The sequence below is a fragment of the Helianthus annuus genome, chromosome 1 (assembly GCF_002127325.2).
Source record: "Helianthus annuus cultivar XRQ/B chromosome 1, HanXRQr2.0-SUNRISE, whole genome shotgun sequence".
Taxonomy (NCBI): Eukaryota; Viridiplantae; Streptophyta; class Magnoliopsida; order Asterales; family Asteraceae; genus Helianthus; species Helianthus annuus.
Window position 1 is genome coordinate 83729504 of NC_035433.2, and position 7768 is coordinate 83737271.

Genomic DNA, 7768 nt, shown 5'->3' on the forward strand with positions numbered 1-7768 from the left:
ATCTTGGTTGATTTCTTTGAAAACGAGGAACTTGAGGAGTTCCTTTTTCAGCCTTATCTACACCACTAGCAACACCCTGTTGTTGCTTTGGAGCAGATTTCTTTGAGAGTTAGACTCTCTTTCCTTTTTATCACCGTTCTTTTCTGGTGACTTCCCTCTCTGTTTCTCACTAACTTGTGCTTCAATCTTTTTGTTAGGACAACAGCTAGCTACATGTCCCTTTGTGTGACATTTGAAACACGATCTCTTTTTCGAAGACTTCTCACCTGAATCCTTTGAACTAGATTCTGGTTTTGATGATGATGCCTTGGAAGGATTTTGTTCAGTTTGCTTAATTTCAGATTTTTCTATGTTTTTGTTTTTAGCAAACTCTACATTTGATTCCTTTTCGATAACAGCTGTTTTGGTTTTCATATCACTTCCTTGAACAAAATTAACCCTTTTAACAAAAGTTTGATTATTGTTTTTAGAAGGTGTATTTTTCTTTTTCAAAACAGGTTTGCTGTTATTTTCTTTCTTAGCATCATTATCTTCAAACACATCATCTTGACTGGATGTGAAACTACTTGGTGATGTTGACAGAAAGTCTGTGAACTCATATTCATCAGGTAAGAAAGAATAGTCATGACTAAGAGGAGGTGGGACTTCATTAAAGCCCTGGAATCCCACAGTCTTCTTATCATTACTCTTCTTTAACCCGTCCATCATATGTTTCATAACAAAAGTAGAATCCCTGAATTGACCTAATTTCTTTTCAGGTTCAACAATTTTAAGTTGTGCATCTGACAACTCTTTGTTTTTATCAGAAATCTCTTTTGTTTTCTCAGCCATCATGTCATGAGCTAAGTCAATGACTTGAAGTTTTTCATTCAGTTTGCAGGTTAAAGCTTCAATTTCAGCTTCATAGCCTTTTATCTTTTTCAAATATGATGACTCGTTTCTTTTAGCAAAGAAATTTGACTCTTTTACGTTAGACATTTCGCTCACAAGACTTTTGTTTTGAGTTGACAGTTTGTCAACTTCACCCTGTAGTTCACGACACTTTAAACAAACAGAAGTGACAGAGTTACTTTCCTCTCCGGTCGATTTGTCTGAGTTTGCCATGAGAGCAGCAAGTTGAGCTTCCATTCTTTTGATAATTTCATCTTTCTCTTCAGCTTCCATTTCATGCTCAGACTCTGGCTTTTCCTCTTCTGCTTCTGTTGTCTGATCAACCTTCTTTACCTCAGCATCACTTTCTTTCTCAACATTTGCTTTAGTTTCAGCTTCTTCAACTGGCACGATCTCTGCCATAAATGCTTGTGTAACATTCTCATCTTTTTCCAAGTGAATGCTCCAGTCATATGATCCCTCTCTTGCAGTAGGAATCAACGCCCTTGAGTTAGAGTTGTTTGATGAATTTCTATTGTTTGAACTCTGGCTCGAAGTCTCATGCTTTTGTTTCTGACACTCCCTAGCGAAGTGACCATAACTCTGACAGTTAAAGCACCTGACTTTTGCCTTGTCAAAACCTACATTCTTCCCCACAAACTTCCTTCCAGTTCTGTTCATGAACCTCTTCACACGCCTCGAAATCATGGCCATCTGCCATTGTAAATCCATCTCTTCTAAATCATCAGGGTCAATCTGATCATAATCTTCATCCAAAGTAGCAGGATCAGATATCTTCCCCTGAATGTAATTCTCATACGAAGCAACAAACGAAGCAAGTAGTGGGAGATGTTCTTCAGCAGACTTTACACTCATAGGCATTGACTTTGCACTGCTTGTTTGCTTAGAAGCTGATGGTCTCTTAACTCCTGTTGAACCTCCTGAAGCAGCTACAAAACACACATCACCATCCTCATTAACTGTAACCTGCTCATTATCACATGAAAGAAAAGCAGTGGCAGAGTCGCTAGAAGCATCATGAGATGAAGAAGATGCAAGCCCATTGTAGATCCCTGGATCTTGAACCTGATCATATCCAGTGTCCTTCTTCTTCATGCTGAGCTCATAAGCTCTTAGCTTTCCAACAACTTCTTCCAGCTCCTTTGTTTCATATTCAGCTTCTCCTTTTATCATGAGAGTGTAAAAAATCCCATTTAGCAGGCAGGGCATCTAGCAGCTTGTCATTTTTCTCTATGTCAGAATAGCAGTCTATATCATAATTATCCAGCTCTGACATCAGATGGTAGTATCGAGTGATGATGTCCTCAAGTGACTCATTCTTCATGTGCTTAAACACAACAAACTGCTTCTTCAGAAGATCAACTTTGTTCTTTTTGAAATCAGGATTTCCTTCATATCTCTTCTCTAGAGCATCCCACATTTCCTTTGAAGTAGTGTACTTTTTAAAGGTATGTTTGATACTATCAGGTAGGGACATCTTGATGGCAGCCAATGCTCTCTTTTCAGCCTCATACATCTTTTTATCATTCTCCTGCATGTTCACATAGGCTGTGACACGAGGTCTGCCTTCAAAGTCATGTGTAGGGTTTGTGTATCCATCAGCAATACAGATCCACATGCGAGTGTCCTGATATTCAATGAAGGATTGAAACCTATCCTTCCATGTCAAGTAGTTTTCTACCTTCATCATCTTAGGTGGTTTGTTGGTTGTGCCAACCTCATGCTCCATCCTTAAGAGTTCGTTCAATTTAGTCATGCTCGACATTTTAACGTAAGCAGACTGGTAAAACCGTATAAATTGTGTCCGAAATCTGTTTTTACCAAATTATACCGTTAGACTCGTCTCGACATTTTTTTTGTCCTAAAAATCCAACGAACCCAACGGTGCAAACGGTTTACTGAGATGAGCTACGGTTAATTTCCTAATCACGAAACAGTGAAATTTTTCTTACGCAAGCCAAGAAAAATTCCACCCCGTTCGAAATGGTCCGAAATTGTCCGAAATGGCCCTAAATCCGTAATGACCACCTCCTGGTCCGAAATGAGTTCTTCTGGTCCGAAATGAGGCTCACTAATCCGTAATGATAACAGTCTGATCCGAAATCACACCTTCTGGTCCGAAATCAAGCCAAACTGGTCCGAAATTCAACTGATTAATCCGAAATGGAACAGTTCAATCCGAAATGCAAGCCTGATGATCCGAAATGCAGATTTGAAAATCCGAAATGCAATCAGAAGATCCGTAATGGTCCGTAATTGCTTGTTTTTGGTCCGAAATTTTTGCTGATAATCCGAAATGACTGATTTTTGATCCGAAATCCAAGCCTTTTGATCAGTAATGGTCCGAAATGCTTGAAGTTTATCGGGAATTGAAGCAGCTAATCCGAAATCAACAGCAGAAACCCTAAAACAGCCGTTAAACACGTCCAAACCTCCGATTTTCTGCAGAAAACGATTCTGAACCGAGCAAAACAAGAGCCGAATGCTCTGATACCAATTGTAAATCCCCTAAAACATGCGGATCGTAACAGAATCGTCGATCTAACCTAGAGTGCGGAATCCCCTAGATCAGATTTCACAGAAAAGTGTAGAAAACAGTAATTCCTACAAACCCGATCTTTATTGATTATCTTCGTAACGATTACAATCAATCAAGATCCTAATTCGTCCAAGCCTTTCTCTTTCACGAATTCTCTCCAAGTGATTAAGGTGATTAGATCATTAACCTAAACCCTAATGCTAAGCTTTGTTTATATAGGACAAAGCTTTGCATATGGGCTAGGTCTTGGGCAAGGCCCATTTCGCAAACCCTCCCCCATATGTGGGTTTGGTTTGGCCCAATCACTCTTACTTCACTATTGCAAACTATTACGAAGCTAAACCCGCTAACCGTTTATCGTTTTACTAATTACAAGATATCCAAAGACCAAATCTAAGCTGTTGTCACAAAACATGCACCAACAATTGCCCTTGATTTTCTTGACTGTATATCTCTTAAATGTCAACATATACACGTGTGATTTAGTTTACGAAGATTTTTCAATGCCGAGAACCTCGATCAGAGTATAAAAAAGGCGTAAGGTTCACAATGGTGTAAAATTAAAATAGGATATACCGGGCTAGGTTTCGAGTTACAGGAACAAGGGCTAAACCAACCACCCAAGAATGGAATCGTCGAGCGAAAACACTTGACAACCTCCTAGGAGCAGCTTATCTTGCCACCAGACCTTTCTCCATCAATTAGGAGTCTGATGCCATGACTAAACACATTCCTTATACTGTAGCCATTTGTTGAGTGTGTTTTTTTTGGCGTCTAATCCGCATATATAAAACCATTGCCCTTGATTTTCTTGACTGTATATCTCTTAAATGTCAACATATACACGTGTGATTTAGTTTGTGAAGATTTTTCAATGCCGAGAACCTTGATCAGAGAGTAAAAAAGGCGTAAGGTTCACAATGGTGTAAAATTAAAATGGGATATACCGGGCTAGGATTCGAGTTACAGGAACAAGGGCCAAACCAACCAACCAAGAATGGAATCGTCGAGCAAAAACACTTGACAACCTCCTAGAAGCAGCTTTTCTTGCCACCAGACCTTTCTCCATCAATTAGGAATCTGATGCCGTCACTAAACACATTCCTTAAATTATAGTTAATTGTTAAATGTTTTTTTTGGTGTCTAATCCGCATATATATCACCATTGCCCTTGATTTTCTTGACTGTATATCTCTTAAATGTCAACATATACACGTATGATTTAGTTCACGAAGATTTTTCAATGCCGAGAAGCTCGATTAAAGAGTAAAAAAGGCGTAAGGTTCACAATGGTGTAAAATTAAAATGGGATATATCGGGCTAGGATTCGAGTTACAGGAACAAGGGCCAAACCAACCACCCAAGAATGGAATCGTCGAGCGAAAACACTTGACAACCTCCTAGAAGCAGCTTTTCTTACCACCAGACCTTTCTCCATCAATTAGGAATCTGATGTCGTCACTAAACAAATTCCTTAAATTGTAGCCATTTGTTGTGTGTTTTTTTTGGTGTCTAATCCGCATATATATCACCATTGCCCTTGATTTTCTTGATTGTATATCTCTTTAATGTCAACATATACAAGTGTCATTTAGTTTATGAAGTCTTTTCAACGTCGAGAACCTCGATCAGAGAGTAAAAAAGGCGTAAGGTTCATAATGGTGTAAAATTAAAATGGGATATACCGGGCTAGGATTCGAGTTACAGGAACAAGGGCCAAACCAACCACCCAAGAATGGAATCGTCGAGCGAAAACACTTGACAACCTGCTAGAAACAACTTTTCTTGCCACCAGACCTTTCTCCATCAATTAGGAATCTGATGCCGTCACTAAACACATTTCTTAAATTGTAGCCATTTGTTGAGTGTTTTCTTGGTGTCTAATCCGCATATGTATCACCATTACCCTTGATTTTCTTGACTGTATATCTCTTAAATGTCAACATATACACGTGTGATTTAGTTTACGAAGATTTTTCAATGCCAAGAACCTCGATCAGAGAGTAAAAAAGGCGTAAGGTTCATTATGGTGTAAAATTAAAATGGGATATACCGGGCTAGGATTCGAGTTACAGGAACAAGGGCCAAACCAACCACCCAAGAATGGAATCGTCGAGCGAAAACACTTGACAACCTCCTAAAAGCAGCTTTTCTTGCCACCAGACCTTTCTGCATCAATTTAGAATCTGATGCTGTCGATAAACACATTCCTTAAATTGTAACCATTTGTTGAGTGTTTTTTTTGGTGTCTAATCCGCATATATATCATCATTGCCCTTAATTTTGTTGACTGTATATCTCTTGTATGTCAACATATACACGTGTGATTTAGTTTACAAAGATTTTTCAATGCTAAGAACCTCGATCAGAGAGTAAAAAAGGCGTAAGGTTCACAATGGTGTAAAATTAAAATGGGATATACCGGGCTAGGATTTGAGTTACAGGAAGAAGGGCCAAACCAACCACCCAAGAATGGAATCGTCGAGCGAAAACACTTGACAACCTCCTAGAAGCAGCTTTTCTAGCCACCAGACCTTTCTCCATCAATTAGGAATCTGATGCCATCACTAAACACATTCCATAAATTGTAGCCATTTGTTTACAGTTTTTTGTGGTGTCTAATCCGCATATATATATCACCATTGCCCTCGATTTTCTTGACTGTATATCTCTTAAATGTCAACATATACACGTGTGATTTAGTTTACGAAGATTTTTCAATGCCAAGAACCTCGATCAGAGAGTAAAAACGGCGTAAGGTTCATAATGGTGTAAAATTAAAATGGGATATACCGGGCTAGGATTCGAGTTACAGGAACAAGGGCCAAGCCAACCACCCAAGAATGGAATCATCGAGCGAAAACACTTGACAACCTCCTAGAAACAGCTTTTCTTGCCACCAGACCTTTCTCCATCAATTAGGAATCTGATGCCGTCACTAAACACATTTCTTAAATTGTAGCCATTTGTTGAGTGTTTTTTTGGTGTCTAATCCGCATATATATCACCATTGCCCTTGATTTTCTTGACTGTATATCTCTTAAATGTCAACATATATACACGTGTGATTTAGTTTACGAAGATTTTTCAATGCCAAGAACCTCGATCAGAGAGTAAAAAGGGCATAAGGTTCATTATGGTGTAAAATTAAAATGGGATATACCGGGCTAGGATTCGAGTTACAGGAACAAGGGCCAAACCAACCACCCAAGAATGGAATCGTCGAGCGAAAACACTTGACAACCTCCTAGAAGCAGCTTTTCTTGCCACCAGACCTTTCTGCATCAATTTGGAATATGATGCCATCACTAAACACATTCCTTAAATTGTAGCCATTTGTTGAGTGTTTTTTTTGGTGTCTAATCCGCATATATATCACCATTGGCCTTAATTTTCTTGACTGTATATCTCTTATATGTCAACATATACACGTGTGATTTAGTTTACAAAGATTTTTCAATGCCAAGAACCTCGATCAGAGAGTAAAAAAGGCGTAAGGTTCACAATGGTGTAAAATTAAAATGGGATATACCGGGCTAGGATTTGAGTTACAGGAAGAAGGGCCAAACCAACCACCCAAGAATGGAATCGTCGAGCGAAAACACTTGACAACCTCCTAGAAGCAGCTTTTCTCGCCACCAGACCTTTCTCCATTAATTAGTAATCTGATGCCATCACTAAACACATTCCTTAAATTGTAGCCATTTGTTTAGTGTTTTTTTTGGTGTCTAATCCGCATATATATCACCATTGCCCTTGATTTTCTTGACTGTATATCTCTTTAATGTCAACATATACACGTGTGATTTAGTTTACGAAGATTTTTCAATGCCAAGAACCTCGATCAGAGAGTAAAAAAGGCGTAAGGTTCATAATGGTGTAAAATTAAAATGGGATATACCGGGCTAGGATTCAAGTTACAGGAACAAGAGCCAAACCAACCACCCAAGAATGGAATCGTCGAGCGAAAACACTTGACAACCTCCTAGAAACAGCTTTTCTTGCCACCAGACCTTTCTGCATCAATTTGGAATCTGATGCCGTCACTAAACACATTCCTTAAATTGTAGCCATTTGTTGAGTGTTTTTTTTGGTGTCTAATCCGCATATATATCACCATTGCCCTTGATTTTCTTGACTGTATATCTCTTAAATGTCAACATATACACGTGTGATTTAGTTTACGAAGATTTTTCAATGCCAAGAACCTCGATCAGAGAGTAAAAAAGGCGTAAGGTTCATTATGGTGTAAAATTAAAATGGGATATACCGGGCTAGGATTCGAGTTACAGGAATTAGGGCCAAACCAACCACCCAAGAATGGAATCGTCGAGCGAA